This window comes from Lepidochelys kempii, chromosome 25 (assembly GCF_965140265.1).
Source record: "Lepidochelys kempii isolate rLepKem1 chromosome 25, rLepKem1.hap2, whole genome shotgun sequence".
Taxonomy (NCBI): domain Eukaryota; kingdom Metazoa; phylum Chordata; order Testudines; family Cheloniidae; genus Lepidochelys; species Lepidochelys kempii.
This window is the reverse complement of record NC_133280.1, coordinates 4,709,474-4,727,291: the sequence shown is the minus strand read 5'-3', so window position 1 is coordinate 4,727,291 and position 17,818 is coordinate 4,709,474. Positions and strand designations below refer to the sequence as shown.

The window sequence follows — 17,818 nt, the reverse complement described above, 5'->3', positions numbered from 1 at the left end:
CCTCTCTACTCTAGGATTTCCATGCAGGGAGCTGCTTTGAGTCCAACCAACCCAGTCAGCCCTGGGGCTGCATGTGATGCCCATGCCCCCCTCCCCACCCCGTCCCAGGGAGAACTTGCTTTACTTTGTTCAACTGAGCCTCAGACTTAAACCCTTTGGTGCAGAGGGCTCGGTGGGGGGAGCAGCTGCCTGGTTCCATGCCTGGCTCCCTCATGCCTTCCCGCTCCTGTGTCCCATCCCTGTGCCTGTGAAGATACGGGCAGCAAGGCCAGGACGCCGATCTCAGAGCAAAGCGGACAAGACCGAGAGCCTCCAGCAGAGATGAAGCAGGGGGTGTCACTGGACGATCTAGGAACATCTGGGCCTTTGGCAAAACTTTGTGAAGTGTCACAAAACATTTGACCTTGGTCTAAGCCTCCAGGGAGATCTCAGCTTGAAAAGCCACCTGGCCGTAACTCGGGGGTCCTTGGACTTTCTCACTTCCCATGCTGGGGCTGCCCCAAGGTGGCTGGCTCATGGCATTTCCAAGCACTGCATCTCCCCTTCTCACTGGCTGCAGCCCCCTGCCCCGCTCTCCCCTCTGCAGTCTGTGCAGTTTGGCTCTGGCCTCTGGCACCAGGCAGACAGCACTGTGCTGTGGAGAGAGGCTGTGGGCTGGGGAACCAGGACACTTGGCTTCTAGTCCTACCTCTCCTGCAGACTTGCTTGAATAGCCTTGGGCTGGTTTCGTGGCATCACCATGCCTCAGTTTCCCCATCTATAAAGCAGAGACAGCAGTGCTGTGAGCACTGTGTGTAGAAGGCAGCGTTTAAGGATTAAACATTTTGATCCGTTATGTGCTCTCCTTCCACCCTTGGTGTCCCCTGCAGATGCCCAGGTTGGACTGACACCAAAGAAATGCCAGACACAAGGCTCTGAAGCAACTAAATGAGAGTCATGATGAATCTCCAGGTTCCTGTAGCTGGTGCAGCAAGGAGCAGTGTGCTAGAAAAGAACAGGGACCTGGTCCAGAAGCCACAGCTGGAGAACCGAGGTTCAACCCCCCAAGGCAGCACTGTGAATTCCTGTCTGAAGCGTCTGGGGTGGTTCTGTTTTTCCAAACCCTAAGAGCAGCCCTTTGCCCTCACCCCAAATGACTTCCATCTCAGATGAAGAGCAAACGACAACAAGTAAGAACAAGAGAAAAACCCTTCCCCAATACTGAGTGACTGAGAGCAGGAGTGAGAGCGCAGCACGCATCTCCTCTGTAACATGCTGCAGCAGCCCGGAGAACAAGATGGCTGCTGTGCTCCTCATGCAATGGGGAGCGCCTGGAAATTTAAAGGTCTGGTACACAAAAAACTCCCAGCTGTGAACCCTCCATGTTCAGCAGGCCAGCGCATCCGGTGCAAAGCTGGCTCTGGCTGCAGCGAGATTGTCTCTTGGTTTTGCAGTCAAATGAGCTAGGCCCTGTGATACAATCTCATGTCTGATTCTCTCTGATCTGGACTCAGAGAAGAGCCCTCTCCTGCCTCCGCCTCTGGGTATTTAGCTGGCGTCCCATTACCTGAATGCCTTGAGATCTTTCATCTAGGTATCCTCACAGCACTTCTCTGAAGTCATGCGCTTTTCACCAATGGGGAAACTGAGGCATGATGCCACTAAGTGTCTTGCCCAGGGTCACACAGGGAGTTGGCTGCAGAGCAGGAAATTGTAACTAAGTCTCTGGCTAGCTCCCTAGACCGTCTTTCCTCACCTGTCCCTTCTTTGTGGCCACTGTCTTTGGGGTCCGATGACGTTGGTTGCCTGCCAGAGGCTCAATACGCTTCCCTGAGCCAGCAGAGCGGAAAGAGGCTAAGGCAAAGCGAGGTGCTCGGGGGCAAAGGGAGACTTTGGCAAACAACTGCAGCAGTGCCTGGCTGCTCCCCAGCTGTTTCCTGTGATTCCCAGGGAGCCCGGGACCTTGGGCTGCACTGCAGGGATATTTGGTTTCACTGTCATGCTCCAGCCCAGGAGCCCAAGCGGGAAGGGTCATTTCCCGCTCCCAGCTGGGGTACTCAGCCCACTCCTCACTGCCTTCCAGGTCCCGAGCAGATGGGATGCCCTTGGGAGGACGGGACGCTGCCTTCCCAGAGCTCTGGCCCCAAACATGGAGCAGGCAGAGCCGGCCCACGGTCACAGGTACAGATGGTGCTGAAAACTGGAGCCACTTCAGCATGGCTGCACTGTGGACAGAGCCATGCAGGGGACCTGCGCCTGGGAGCTGTTACCAGCACCCTGAGCTGGCGAAAATCACTTGTTCCTTTGGAATCCGTGTGTCAGGCCCTGGGGGCTGCTGCCCCGGAGTCACCCCGCAGCTGGGGGCTTTAGGACTCTTCACGGTCCTGTTCTTCCGTTCTCTCAGCCTCTGTCCGTCATGTGCCCTGCACAGGCGGGCAAGCCAGCACCAGCCCTCGGGCTTCTGGCCACTCATTGTGTCTCAGCCGCCCGCCCACTCAAGTTGGCCGGGTTTGCCTGCTCGCAGAGCTGAGGCCTGTTGAAGTCAATGGGAGGCTGCCCCTGTGCCCTCCGGCCAGAGCCCATGGGGGCAGTGTGCTCAGGAGAGGGTCTGTCAGGACAAGCTGGAGGCCCAGGTTGCTCCTCGCTCATCTTGCACAGCCCCTGGGCTTCCCAGTGCAGCCCACCACAGCTGCGGAAGGGACATGCCAGGATCAAGGGATTGGCTGCCTTTGCCCCCTTCCCCCCCCCCGCCCGCGCCAGCCTTGCGTGGAGCCCAGCTGGGAGCAGCCTCTCCAGGAAGCTGCCTGGGGCAGCGAGTCTCAGAGGATCGCTTGCAGCCACTCTGGCGATGCGGCTCTGATGTGACAGCCTAGCACACTCCCAAGCACTGGGGAGGAGTCCAGAGACCTGCCTTTCATACATTGAGATCAGATGGCAAAGTGCTTGGAGCAGGCACTGTCTTTTCATTGCACCTGGCATGGTGGGGGCTGGGCGGGGTCGGGGCAGGGACAGTGTTTGCTCTGCGGCTGTACAGCGCCTAGCGTGGTGGGAGCTGGGCGGGGTCGGGGCAGGGGATGTGTTTGCTCTGCGGCTGTACAGCGCCTAGCGCGGTGGGAGCTGGGCGGGGTCAAGGCAGGGACTGTGTTTGCTCTGCGGCTGTACAGCGCCTAGCGTGGTGGGGGCTGGGCGGGGTCAGGGCAGGGGCTGTGTTTGCTCTGCGGCTGTACAGCGCCTAGCGCGGTGGGGGCTGGGCAGGGTCAGGACAGGGACTGTGTTTGTTCTGTGTCTATACAGCGCCTAGCGTGGTGGGGGCTGGGCAGGGTCAGGGCAGGGGCTGTGTTTGTTCTGCGGCTGTACAGCGCCTAGCGCGGTGGGGGCTGGGCAGGGTCAGGACAGGGACTGTGTTTGTTCTGTGTCTATACAGCGCCTAGCGTGGTGGGGCTGGGCGGGGTCAGGGCAGGGGCTGTGTTTGTTCTGCGGCTGTACAGCGCCTAGCGCGGTGGGGTCGGGGCGGGGACTGTGTTTGCTCTGCGGCTGTACAGCGCCTAGCGCGGTGGGGTCGGGGCGGGGACTGTGTTTGCTCTGCGTCTGTACAGCAGCTAGCGCGGTGGGGGCTGGGCGGGGTCAGGGCAGGGACTGTGTTTGCTCTGCAGCTGTACAGCGCCTAGCGCGGTGGGGTCGGGGCGGGGACTGTGTTTGCTCTGTGGCTGTACAGCGCCTAGCGCGGTGGGGTCGGGGTGGGGACTGTGTTTGCTCTGCGTCTGTACAGCAGCTAGCGCGGTGGGGGCTGGGCGGGGTCAGGGCAGGGACTGTGTTTGCTCTGCGGCTGTACAGCGCCTAGCGCGGTGGGGTCGGGGCGGGGACTGTGTTTGCTCTGCGGCTGTACAGCGCCTAGCGCGGTGGGGTCGGGGCGGGGACTGTGTTTGCTCTGCGTCTGTACAGCAGCTCGCGCGGTGGGGGCTGGGCGGGGTCAGGGCAGGGACTGTGTTTGCTCTGCGGCTGTACAGCGCCTAGCGCGGTGCGGGCTGGGCAGGGTCGGGGTGGGGCTGTGTTTGATCTTCGTCTGTACAGCGCTTATGGCGGTGGGGGCTGGGCTGTGGCTGGGGCTGCTGAGTACGACCACAGTCCAAATTAGTAGCACTGATGAATCATCTGCCCTCACATGCACTGAGTAGGGGCCTGAGTCTTAGAGGCTCTGGGCACCAGGAGCTGCCAGAGACCTCTCAGGATCGGGCCCTGCATGACAGCGGGGATAAGACCCAGGGATATGTGCAAAGCTGCAGGTAAACTGTAGCTAATTCAGCCTTGGCACCCCGTCGCCATGGCAGCCGTGGCCCCGTCTGCGCTGTAGCTGGTACCCGTTGGCACCCCCTAGCCATGGCAGCCAGGCCCACTTCCCACTACCTCACCTAGACCCCTGCATTTGAGACCCCTTTACTGTAGTGGACGAAACCCCAACCCCAGGCCATCGCGGCTGGTGCGAGCCCAGGGGTTCTCAAACTGGGGGTTGTGACCCCTCAGGGGGTCACGGGTGATTCCCTGGGGGTTGCGAGCTGCCAACCGCCACCCCAACCCCGCTTCACCTCCAGCATTTATAATGGCGGTAAATATTTTTAAAAGTGTTTTTAATTTATAAGGGGGGGTTGCCTTCCGAGGCTTGCTGCGTGAAAGGGGTCACCACTACAAAAGTTTGCGAGCCCCTGGGCTCACGCCTTCCGGTTGCCTTCTGCTTACCGGAGGTTTCGCTGCACTGACCTGAGCCGTTATGCGGCAGCTGATACTTCATGCTGCACCCCAGAGGCAGCTGCAGTTGAGTGATCCCTGCTCAGCTAGACTGCTGTTCCGGTGCCCTCGGTCGCCCCTTGAGCCAGGACGGGGGGAGGCAGGGAGGTGCATTTTGCCCTGTTCATCTGGTTGATTTCTAAGCTGGCAGGGACGCAGCACTCAGTGACAGCCGCTGAGCTGGGGTCCTGTGCGCGATCCAGCCAGCGGAGATCACAGCCCAGAACAAGCCTGAGAAAGCTGCTGGCTTCTCCGCCCGGGAGCCTCTCCCCACAGGGGAGGTGCAGGCTGGGCAGCGTCCGTGCCAGGCTGACTGCCGGGCCCGGGTGGAGTCTGATGCCCTGCTCTGCCCGCTCAGATTGCACTAGCGCCAGGAGCTGACCCTGCAGCCCTGCACCCCATGGCCCCGTTTTGCCTCCCGGTGGCCTAGGGGGCCCCTTTGTCCCTTGTCCTCTCTGCTGAGGCTGCCAGCAAGAGGGAGCCCGGGGGAAGGGCTAATTGCTCCTATTTGTGCTGAGGCTGAGGAGCCAGGCTAGCACCCACTGCTCTCCTGGGCAGGGCTCAGGCCTGTAGGGTGCAGGGGAGGGGCCAAGGCCCCCCAACCCCATAGATCCCAGCAGAGCCTCTGGGCAGGTGAAAGGTCCCTCTCCGTGACCAGCCCTGTGATCAGGGCAAAGCTCACAGAGCAGGAGGCTGATGCATTCAAGGACCACAGGTCCAAACCCAGGGACGCTCTGGTGTGACCCAAAGCACCGGGCTCCCTCCTCCTCCCCACACGGGCCCAGCTGCAGAAGCCATGGCCAGACGCTGGTTTGTGTGGTTACTGGAGTCGCCCCTAGCGGTCCCATCGGCTCAGCACAGTACAACCCCACGGACTCAATGTATCTTAGGTACTTATCTCTCCCACCTCAGCATCTGTATTTAATCTTCACTCCCCCCATGGCAGGGCTGGGATCCCCACGGTACAGGTGGGAAACTGAGGGCCAGAGAAGCCAAGTGACTTGCCCAAAGGGCCCTATAGCAGATCAGGGACTTGAACCCAGGTCTCCCCAGTCCTAGCCTAGTATCCCAACCATCAGACCATCCTGCCTCTGTGCCCTACCCCGCCCAGCCAGCGCTCTCAGTTCTAACTGACTCTCCTTGCGGAGGGGGAACCGAGAGACAGTCCGTGACTCGCCCTGGTCCCACAGGGAGCCTTTGGCCGCACTGGGAATTGGACCCCCCACCCCCCATGGGGTCCCTGGCTGGTGCCTTTGTCACAAAGCCATGCGGGGGCCTTGTCCGCACCCCCGTCCCTGTGAGCAGCTTCCCAGCCCCTTGGGGAGGTGGGAGCCAAAGGCCAGGCTGGGTGCCGGTGTGTGCAGGGCCAGATGGACCATTGCTCCCAGCAGCCCTTGGGCAGCTGTCACGGACGGTCCCTCGGGCCCAGCCAATGGGAAGTGACAGGCGGAGGAAGGGGCAATGCCTGTTCTGTTCTGCGGTGCATCCTTCTTCATTTCACATTGGCACCAGTTCCTCCTAACCCAACCCATTCTGCCTTCCTCTCGTATTTGGAAAGCTCTTTATCCCTGTAGCGTGGCCTAGTGCGCAGAGGCCAGGACACCTGGGTTCTATTCCTGAGTCTGCCACCGACTTGCTATGCAGTCTTGGCCTGTGTCGCTTAACTTCTCAGTGCCTCAGTTTCCCTGTTTATAATACAACTCCGCTGCCTCCTAAGGATGCTGAAAAAAGCTGATTAATATTTGCAAGGTGCTTTGAGATCTGTGGCTGAAAGGGGCTGGACAAGTGGCAAGAATTACAAATAACCTTTGATTAATAATTAGTAAATGATGAGCAGCAATCGATTTCCTCCCCCATAATCAATTATCATAAAATGGATTCAAATACGTCGCAGTGGCAGAGCCTGGCAAGCGCATGTGGATTTCAGGGGCTCAGTGCTTTGTTTCAGGTGCTGTAACATCCTCTGAGGACGGACTTTACAATGGTTTGTGCCTGGCTTCGTATCAGGATTGAACCTTTCTCAGGATCGCGTATCAGCAGAAGCCATTTCTGGTCATCATGTATCAGAGAGTTGGCCGATGCGACTGGTATCTGAACCAGAGTGGGAAGCAGATTGTGCGAATGATGATATCCTGAGATCTCCACGCGCTTTCAAGCAGCGGCGGGGCGGGGGAAGAGAATCAGCAGCATCCTACAGGCTCACCCCAAGTCTCACACTAAGTCGGTGTCTGAGCTGAGAATTTCCTCCGGGCTCCCAGCCCTGTGCTCTAACCAGCAGGCTGCACGGCCTGCTGCTGTCACCCTGCTGTATAACAGGCCTGAACTAACCTCCAGCTCTGAACTCTGGAAATCCAGAGCTGAACGTTGCTGTTCTGGAGAAAGCCCTTGGCTACTAAATCAGTGATTTAACACAGGCCAGATTATTGTCCGCTCCTCTTCAGCGCTGGCCCTCCTGGGACCCGACAGCTGACTCCAGCGCCCACCTCTCTGAGGCTGGAGCCTGGGCCAGACGGTGCCAGGAGATTCCCACGGCCAAGGCTGCGGGAAAGTTCTGAGTCACGCAGGGAATGGGGCGGCTGGCAGAGAGCACCGGTGGTTGAGGGAGACATAAGCACGGGTCAGATCATGGTCCATCCAGCCCAGTATCCTGCCTTCCAACAGGGGCCAGTGCCAGGTGCTTCAGAGGGAGTGAACAGACCAGGGCAATTAGCTGGTGATCCATCCCCTGCCATCCAGTCCCCGTGCCTGGCAGTCAGAGGTTCAGGGACACCCGGAGTGTGGTGGTGTGCTCCTGGCCAGCTTGGCTAATAGCCATGGATGGACCTAGCCTCCTTCTGCTGATCTAACGCTGTGGACATTGTGGGCCAGGTTTTCAAGCACTCTGTGCCCAGGATCAGAGTGAGCTCAGTCCCCAGTGAAGGGCTCGGTTTTGAGACAAGCTTGGCAGCACCCAGCGTGCTAATCTGGCCTGAAGTTGGCATAATGGGGTCAGACCTATAGGGGCGCTAAGGGTGAGAGACCTCAGGGCTGTCGTCTCCTAAGAGAACAGAGCTCACAAGTGGATTTCAGCCCCTCCTCACCTTGGGGGCCTTCAGATCTAGGTGCTGATCAGGCCCCCGGGTGCTGCCCTCTGGAAGTGGACTCTAGGCTGGCAAGCTGGGGATGGGAGGCAATTTTGCCTGCTTCTCCCTGGGCCCCAGTGATCTGTGACTGGGGTGGGGAGCATGGAAACTGCAGCAGTTTCGAAGTGGTTGCCTGGCTGGCGAAGGGGCTCAGCAGCCATTAGCAAAATAAGCCATTGCTGCGGCTGGGCTGCCATGAGGTAGCCTGGGGTCTCCCCACACCCCACAGGACTCCTGCAGCAAGGGTGCATCTCCTTCCCCCATCCAGAGACAAAACAGCCCAGCACCAGGGCCAGTGGCTGGGGCATGAGCAAGGGCAGGGGTCCAGGGCCCACTCCAGAGGGATGCTCTCCCCAGATTTGGCATCCCCAGCTCCAGGAGTCATGGGATTTAGGTGATAATCTCAGTGTTTCTGGACTGAAAGAAAGAAATGTCTGGCCTTTGGGGTTGGGGAGAAAAGCTGGAAAATGCGACCCACAAAGGGCTCAGAAAACAAGTCAATGAAAAGTGGATTCTCTCCATCACTGGCAGTCTTATGGTCAGGATTCAGTGACTTGCTAACAGATCTGCTCTAGTTCAAACCGGAGTGATTTCAAGGCAGATTTTCCAGCCTGTGTTATCCAGGAGGGCAGGCTGGCTGCTCATAGGGGTGCCTTCTGGCCTGGGAAGCTATGAATAAAGAGAACCCACTGTCGGTTATTGAACCGAATTGCGATTTTCTAAGCCAAGCTTGTGAGTTTTTGAACCATGATTTTTGAACATGCAGGGTTGGCAGCACCGTAGCTGCCCGAATGCCAGCCCCGTGCCCTCCCCATCCCAAACGCCAGCCCCATGCCCTCCCCGTCCCGAACGCCAGTCCCGTGCCTTCCCCGTCCCGAACGCCAGCCCCGTGCCTTCCCCGTCCCGAATGCCAGCCCAGTGCCCTCCCCGTCCCAAATGCCAGCCCCGTGCCCTCCCCGTCCCGAATGCCAGCCCCGTGCCTTCCCCGTCCCGAACGCCAGCCCCGTGCCTTCCCCGTCCCGAATGCCAGCCCCGTGCCCTCCCCATCCCGAATGCCAGCCCCGTGCCCTCCCCGTCCCGAATGTCAGCCCCATGCCCTCCCCATCCCAAATGCCAGCCCCGTGCCCTCCCCGTTCCGAACGCCAGCCCTGTGCCTTCCCCGTCCCGAATGCCAGCCCAGTGCGCTCCCCGTCCCGAATGCCAGCCCCGTGCCCTCCCCGTCCCGAATGCCAGCCCCGTGCCCTCACCATCCTGAACGCCAGCCCTGAGCCTTCCCTGTGCTGAACGCCAGCCCTGTGCCTTCCCCGTCCTGAATGCCAGCCCCGTGCTCTCCCCGTCCCGAACGCCAGCCCTGTGCCCTCCCCGTCCCAAATGCCAGCCCTGTGCCCTCCCCATCCCGAATGTCAGCCCCATGCCCTCCCATCCCGAACGCCAGCCCTGTGCCCTCCCCATCCTGAACGCCAGCCCCATGCCCTCCCATCCCAAACGCCAGTCCTGTGCCCTCCCCGTCCCGAACGCCAGCCCCATGCCCTCCCATCCCGAACGCCAGCCCTGTGCCCTCCCCGTCCTGAACGCCAGCCCCGTGCCCCCCCATCCCAAACCTCACGGGCTCTCACCTGGAACAGAGTTGAGATCCTGCATTCTAGAGTTCCAGGTTCTTTCTCTCCCCTAGGTGATGGGAGAGGAAGCAGGTTAGCGGTTCGCCTCCTTTGCTCCCACCGTGCAAGCAGGCCGTTGCTCCGCAGGTGGTGGGGAGGGGAGACTCTCGAGTGAGGTAACGTGGTGACGGTTGAACCTCGAACCATGAAGAGAACTGCTTTGGGCAACGCAGGCTAGTGGGCCCAGCATAGGGCAAGGTGCCAGGAGCACCTGAGTTCTAATCCAGGCTTCACAACTGACTCACTGTGTGTCCTTATGTAAGTCCCTTTGCCTCGGTTTCCCCATCTGTAACTCATGGAGGACGCTTCCCTCCCTAGCAGGAATGTGGTGGCTTTGGTCTGTCTGGGCAGGGCTCTGAAATCTCTGGCTGGAAAAGGCCACAAAAGAGTTAAAAAACAAAGGTGAATTCTGTTCCCACTGAAGTCAAACAGCAGCAGGAGCAGGATTGGGTCCTGTTTCTACAAAAGCAGCACCCTGCAAGCTGTCTGTTTCCCCAGATCTCGAGAGCTCTATAAAACGGGATTGGACATGGCCCAAGGACAGGATCTCCTGCCAGATTCCTGGCCGGAAATGCCACGAGAACAGCCTTTCTGTGATATTTCAGCACGGCTGCCTCCAAGCCCAGCAGAAACTCAGCAGCGCAAATGAAAACCAACACAGGCAAAGTGAACCAAACTTTTGCTGAACCTCAGGAAGGGGCCGGTTTGGGTTCGAGGCACAGGGTGGCACGACCTATTCTCCGGTCCCCAGTTGTTTGGCGCTGTAATGCACTGGCTAGGGTGGGTGTGTTTGTGCATCGCTGCCCTCTACTGGACGGAACCAGCCATGCTCAGCGTGTGCCATATGCCCTATACTGGTGTCTGGTGCCCGAGATCATCCTTTAGCTCAAGTGGCATGGCTGGGGGAGCTGTGCTTTTTGAGCAGGAAGTGCTGAGTTCTCTTTCTGCTCTTGAGGAGGATCCAGCTAGCAGTGGGTCCCAGCTGTGAAGTCCTGGCTGGGAGGTGGGGGGATGGGCCGTGGGGGCCAGGCATTGGTGTGTTCTCACCTGAAGCTCATGCTGTGATTGTTCAGGTCTAAAGAGAGATAAGGCAATCGTTGGTGGAGCTGGCTGGCCTCAGAGCTGTCCTTCTGCTGGGAGAAGGGGCAAGCTCGGCAGAGCAGGCTCTTGGGGCTGAGTTTGGTGTTTGCTGGCACAGAGCAGCATGGCTGGACTGGGCTGTCTGTTACACTCAGACCTAGAGGCCTTGACAAGATGGGGCCCTGCTGTGCTGAGAGAGACAGCCCTGCCCCAGAGAGCTCATGGTCCAGCTAGAGAGGACAGACAAAGATAGGAGGGGAAACTGAGGCGCTGAGGGGGGAAGGGTTGTGCCCAGGCTCATCCAGCAGGTCAGTAGCAGAGCCAGGAATAGATCCAGGGCTCCTGTCTCCCCTACCAATGCCCGCCTTTCTCTCTGTTCTCTTCTGCACTGCCTCTGAGGAGCCCCACAATGCATGGCCCAAACCATCCCTGTCTGTCCATCTCTCTTGCCCATATGTGAACTCTTTGGGGCAGGGACTGTCTTTCTATTCAATCTTTGTACAGTGCCTACCGCAGTGCAGGCCTGGGCCATGGCTGGGGCTCTAGGCACTACCATAATATACCTAATAGATAATGTACAGCACCTAGCGCAATGCGGGCCTGGGCCAGGACTGGGGCTGCTAAACACAACAGGGATACAAATAATAACAATAATATCTTAACTCCACTTTTTATCTCCCTAGCTACTGTACCAAACCAAGCTGTCCGTAACCCTTCCTCTTCCAAGGAGCCTGGGTTTGCTTGGGAATTTTAACCACCCCCTGGGTCGTCACACAGCCCAGCCCCGCAGGAGAAGGCCATCTTAGCCCAATCACGGCGCCTGCCCAGTAGTTTGCGCTTCCCCCCGGAACATCTGTATTTACGGCACATGAATTGGTCCCTTGTCCGGCCTGGCCACTAAGGCAGATTAACTATATGTGACATCTTTGTGCAGCGGAGATAATCCGGGAGGGGAGGGAAAGTTGCCGGAGTGGCTGATCGGATTTCAGGAGCTGCCCCAGCTTTCGGTTCATCCCAGATCCCTGCTTAATCCCAGCACAGAAATCAGCCTTTTGGGGCCACGGGGCTTCTTCCCTGGACCTGTCACCAGTGGAACAGGATTGGGGGGAGGGGGGTCAGCAGCAGCCCCATGAACAGAGAATGCAGCAGAAGCTGGAGCTGGGACCCTTCCTGTAAGCAAAAGGGCGCCCCGATGGAACAAGGGCCAGTGTATACTGGGCCCCAGAACTGCGGCGATGGGGGAGTTCGAAGGCAACTCCTCTAGGCAGGGGCAGTTTCTTCCAGCAGTCCCATGGGTTTTGTGGATGGGGCCCCGATCCTGACTGGGCCCCTGAGCGCGGCTGTATGAGAAATAGCACGCCGGGCGCTGGAGCAGGATGGAGCTGTCACCTCTGCACCGCCGATGCCCTGTTTGGGATTTTGCTGGGACTTGGCGGGATCCCCGGAAGGAGTTTGTTCACAGTGAAAAAAGAAAATCTTTGTGTGTTGGAGCAGGAGGGGCCAGGCCTGGGGCTTGTATCAGATCTTCAGGGTCAAGATATATTGACAGAGCTGGGGCAGGGGGAAGCCCAGAGCTGGGATAGCAGGGGGCTGCGGGTCGAGAGTGAGGGGCACCGGCGGGGGGTGGGGGGAGGGCTTGAACAGCACGGGGCTGCGGGTCGGGAGTGAGGGGCACCGGCAGAGCTGTGGGGGGAGCCCAGGGCAGGGGGGTTCTAAGGACTGGACTAATGGGGGTTACAGGGCAGGGTTGAGGGGCATGGAAAGCCCGCTCTCTGGGCTGCCCCTGCCTGCATTGCCCAACTGTTCCTCCCTGTAATGTGCACCATACTCTCCCATTGCTTTTCCCCAGGGTGTCCCCTCCCTCCCCCACCTGTCCCCCCCCAAGACGGTCATCACAGCAACCTGCCATCTGCAGAGCAAAGCGGGGGGTGGTCCTCTCCGGAGCCCATCTCTGCTACTCCTTCAGCCCTCAAGAGTGGGCGCTGGAGAGCAGGCGAGGGGCAGCCCAGAGCGCGGGGCACGGCCTAGGCAGCTCTCCCCCTTCACTCTCGGCTGCCCCTGCTGCCAGGCCAGAGAGGATTGCTGTCTCCACCTCCTCCCAGCCCTCCCGGCTGCCGGCTGGCCAGGCCATGTCTGGGGCGAGGCTGGGTGCCCCTGCGCTCTGGGGCAATGGGACAGCTCCCTCGCCCACCTGGCTTGGCCCAGCGTCAGCTGATGGGCAGCACGGTGCCTATGTTAGCACCCGGGCCTGATGCTGCAGAGGGGCACTGGCTGCCCAAGGGGGTTGGGAACCAGCTGTGGGGCCTCTGGGGCAGGGCTGGGTCGCGGTACCCGGCTGCTGTCCCCAGGGGGCGTGGTGTGGTGGCCTGCATGTGAAACGAGGCCACTGGGCCTCAGTCCAGCTCCCTCCTATGGCGGGGTCCCACAAAGCCCTGCCTTCCCTAGCTGGCCCCTTCTCGGGGCCCTGAAGGATCAAACGGGCCGTGGAGTCTGAGCTCCCGGGACCCCTGCAGACCAAGTCCCGGTTGTGGGGAGAGCTGTGCCAGTGACCCCCGGGCACCGGGTCCAGGGCTGCCTCGCCAGAACTAAAGTCCCTTGCCAAAGCCCCAGGGAGTTGTATTTTGGAGTGCCCTGGGATGGGGGGGTCACAGCCTTGCGGGGGGGACACGGTTATGGAGAGAGCAGGGCAGCACAGGGAGGATGTGGTGAGCTCAGTCCCGCTCCCCAGCATCCCCCAGTGTCCATCCCGCAGGAGCAGGGCAAGCCCATGGCCTCCAGCCTCCTGCCCGGTCTTCACAAGACACACCCCGTCCCCGCCACCACTAGGCCAAGAGGCCTAGGAGAAATCAACCCTTTGCCAGGCTGGACAGTCAGAGGGACAAGCTCCGTCCTCCGAGCCTGGCGTAGAGAAACGCAGCTGCAGACAGAGGTGCCCTGTGTGTGAGCAGGAATGCCTCTGAGTGTGTAAGGAGAGGCGCCCACAGTGGGTATGTAAGGAGCGGAGCCCGTGTTGGGTGTGTAAGGAGAGGTGCTCATGCTGGGTGTGTAAGAAGAAGTACCCATGGTGGGTGTGTAAGAAGCAGTGTCTGTGCTGGGAGAGTTGCCCATGGGGTGGGTGTGTAAGGAGAGGTGCCCATGGTGGAAGTGTGAGGAGAGGTGCTCGTGCTTAGAGAGGGGCCGATGGTGGATGTGTAAGGAGAGGTGATCATGGAGGGTGTGTAAGGAGGGGTGCCCATGCTGGGTGTGTAAGAAGAAGTACCCATGGTGGGTGTGTAAGAAGCAGTGTCTGTGCTGGGAGAGTTGCCCATGGGGTGGGTGTGTAAGGAGAGGTGCCCATGGTGGAAGTGTGAGGAGAGGTGCTCGTGCTTAGAGAGGGGCCGATGGTGGATGTGTAAGGAGAGGTGATCATGGAGGGTGTGTAAGGAGGGGTGCCCATGCTGGGTGTGTAAGAAGAAGTACTCTTGGTGGGTGTGTAAGAAGCGGTGCCTGTGCTGGGAGAGGTGCCCATGGTGGGTGTGTAAGGAGGTGCCCACAGTGGGTGTGTAAGGAGGTGCCCATGCTTGGAGAGGGGCCCTGCAGGTACCAGTCAGCGCTCCCCTTGGCAGCACGAGTCCCCTCCACTCCCCTCTCCATTGGGTTCCTGGTTCGTTTTCCTTCCCTGCCTCAGAGCCGCGAGTGCCCTGGTGCGGTGTGCGCCCGGGGTGCTGTACCATCGGGAGGGGGCGTTCCCTGAGGGACGCTCCATGGGGAGCCACTCGGCTGGCTGGGGAGCGATCTGGTGCTGGGATGCCCCGCCAGGAGCCTGCTCTGGGATGCGGCCCACTGGCTGGAGACGGGATTGGCCCGGGCGGGCTGGGGGCACGGCAGTGGTTTGATGCTTTGCCTTGACCTTCTTCCCTGATGGAAGCTGCATGCCCGGCGGCCGGGGATTAGCGGCTGCTGCCAATCAAGCCGGCAGCCTGGCGGTGCCGGAGGCCAGCGGGGATCCGAGCCTCCCTCCTCTTGCAGCTACACTCCCGCGGGGTACCAGGGACGTCCCGACGGGGGCAGCTCTCCAGAGTCTTGGGCCCAGCTTCCCTAGTGCCCCCAGGGCTTGGCCTCAGGCCCCCACCCTCCTGCCTGCCCCGGGTTGGATGGGCCCCTGGCAGAGGGCCAGCATGGATGGTACCGTCCTGAGCTGACAGACAGTCTGGCCACTCACCAGCTAGCTCTGGCGATGGGGCATGGTTGGGGCATCAGGTCGCTGCCACTAGGCGCCGCTGTCCTGGGACACCCTGAGCCGCTGGGGTTTGACGGGGGTAGGGGGGTTGAAAGTGAAACTGAATCTGCAGCAGGGGTGTGGGGGATGCCAGGGTTGGGGGGTCCCTGGTCCCTGATCACGCTGTGGGTTTAGGGCAGGTTGCTTGGCCTGGAGACTGCGGGATCTACCCCAGCTCAGACAGGCTCTGTCCCAGCACCGGGCCATCCGCATGCAGCCCTGGACTATCCCCACTGGCTTCCCAGATTCCCCCTCTCACCAGCCGCACACGCCGGGGTGTCCCCACTCAGCGAGCCCCCAGCCCCCAGCTCTGTGCAGAGCGGGATGCAGCCTGGGCTTGCGGTGCTGACGGGACCCTAGGTCCTGCCCCTGGGCCTGTGCCGGACCCTGGGAGGAGATGGGCCGAGTGGCTCTGTGTTCGTTAAAAGAAAAGGAGGACTTGTGGCACCTTAGAGACGAACCAATTTATTTGAGCATGAGCTTTCCTGAGCTACAGCTCACTTCATCGGACGCATCCCGTGGAAATTGTTTCAGTGGTTCCAGAACCGAGGCACTTGGCTTGCAGCTAAAAAGATACGTTTTTGGTCTTGCTGCCCTGGCTCCCTGTTCAATTTTTATTTGTTTTTTTTATTGCCTACCCCTGGCGCGGTCAGCCGGGGATCTGAGAGCCCAGCTGGGCTTCCCCCTAACCAGTCATTGCTGGTCAGAAGGGCCTGCAGGTCACTTCCTGCCCTGGGTGACTCCCTGTGGCCTTCCAATTGAACGACTGGGGCTGGAATGAGGGGCGCTGGGGGGCTGCCGCCCCACCTTAGAATCATAGAAGATTAGGGTTGGAAGAGACCTCAGGAGGTCATCTAGTCCAACCCCCTGCTCAAAGCAGGACCAATCCCAACTAAATCATCCCAGCCAGGGCTTTGTCAAGCCTGACCTTGAAAACCTCTAAGGAAGGAGATTCCACCACCTCCCTAGGTAACCCATTCCAGGGCTTCACCACCCTCCTAATGAAACAGTGTTTCCTAATATCCAACCTAGACCACCCCCACTGCAACTTCAGACCATTGCTCCTCGTTCTGTCATCTGATATCTCTGAGAACAGTCTAGAGCCATCCTCTTTGGAACCCCCCTTCAGGTAGTTGAAAGCAGCTATCAAATCCCCCCTCATTCTTCTCTTCTGCAGACTAAACAATCCCAGTTCCCTCAGCCTCTCCTCATCAGTCATGTGCCCCAGCCCCCTAATAATTTTCGTTGCCCTCCACTGGACTCTCTCCAATTTGTCCACATCCCTTCTGTAGTTGGGGGCCCAAAACTGGACACAGTACTCCAGATGAGGCCTCACCAGTGCTGAATAGAGGGGAATAATCATTCCCTCGATCTGCTGGCAGGTAATTATAACGAACATTGAATACATGGTTTCTAGCCAGCACCCCTGCTTGGGACACCCCCATTTCTCGTGGCCATGACCGTGGGCAGCAGGGTCTGTGGATGACACCCCAGGAGGAGCGGACTCCAGCCCTCTCTCCCTTTGCTGGGGTAGCTGTGCGGGAATCCAAAGCTGGGAAAGCTGCATTAGTCACCCAGGTCAGCAGCCCTGGCCCAGGACACCCCCCAAAGGCAGAGGGTGACGGGAGGAAAGGGCTGGTTTTTTTCCAAACGCTCATTTTTCAGAGCAGAACCACAATCCAAAGAAAAATAATTTTTCAACGGCTTTCCAAATTCTTGGGCAAAACTGCTGCTTCTCACAGTTCTTGTGTTTTCTTAAGAGCCGCGGGGACAGATCCTTGCCTTCTCTAATGCCACCATAGCTCCACTGCTTGTAGTCGAGCCGCCCCCACTTTACACTGGGTCGGTGAGGGAAGGATCTGGCCCCCGAGCGAGTGAGAAGGAGCAGCTCCGGTTGTGGTTAGCAGCCTCCTGCCATGCGATCGTGCTGAGCGGAGATTCTGCTCTGCAGAGCGACTCAAGGAAAACATTTCCGAACTGCTGCCATAGCAGAGCGGGCTTGGCACACAGGGCTTTTTCCTGATGCAATCCCAATTATCTTTAATCTGAGCCATATTCAAAGCAGGGAGTGCGCCCAAAATATCAGGGAGGTCTGGCACGAAGAATCCGCTGCCTCTTGGGTTTCATCTCCAGCCTCAATCGGGGGGATTTTTCCTTCCTTCGCACACACGCAAAGGCGGCTGGGAACCTGGCTTTGGTGTTTTTTAATGGCAGGTGGTCCTTTCCCCAGCACCGGCGGAAGAGTCCTAGCACCTAGTAACCACCTTCTGGCATTTCCACGTGAGCTTTCCCCCAAGCCACAAAATGGGGAAATTGGGTACGGAGGGGAGGCGCTTTTCTTGGTTTCTTTCTTGGACGGACTCTCTGGGAAACACTAGCCAAGTGGAAAAAGACCGTCAGAGCGTGACTCACTCTCTGGAGCAGGGGCTGGGCCAGAAGTGGGGTGAATCTGGGGCGTTCCCTGGATGGGGCTGCGTTTGGCACGATGGTTCTGCTGGCCACACGGCCGCTGGTCAGCGTCAGGCGGGGTCCTGCTGTGGCGGTCTGGGAAAGGGAATGCTGGGCCCAGACCCCTTGGGCTCTGTGCGTGGGCTCCAACGTGTTCCCTGGCATGCAGGCACATAAGCTCGCACTCATGCCCAGGCAAAGAGGTGGGCACAGAGACCCAGCCTGGGTGCCTCCGATCTCAGAATCTGATTCAATCTGGGCTCAAGAATACAGTCTGCCGGCTCCTCCTCGCCTGGCCCTGGGCACAGGTCTCATGGGAGGATGGCGTGCAGCTGGCACTGCCTTGGGGAATTCTGAGCCTGGATCGCTGGGCCATCGGGGCGAGAGGGAAGGGGAGGGGGTTCGCTACTGTGGCCACGGCACCCTCCCCACTCTATTAGCTCCATTGCACCTGGAATTGGAGCCTCGACAGTCGCCGGCTGCTTATGATC

General features: G+C 59.5%; 1 protein-coding gene across 7 annotated transcripts in view; it reads left to right on the top strand.

Annotated features, from left to right (window-relative positions):
- Positions 1-17,818, top strand: part of NFIC (nuclear factor I C) — a 157,979-nt gene that overhangs the window by 31,285 nt on the left and 108,876 nt on the right. The gene's annotated exons all lie outside the window — the stretch shown is intronic.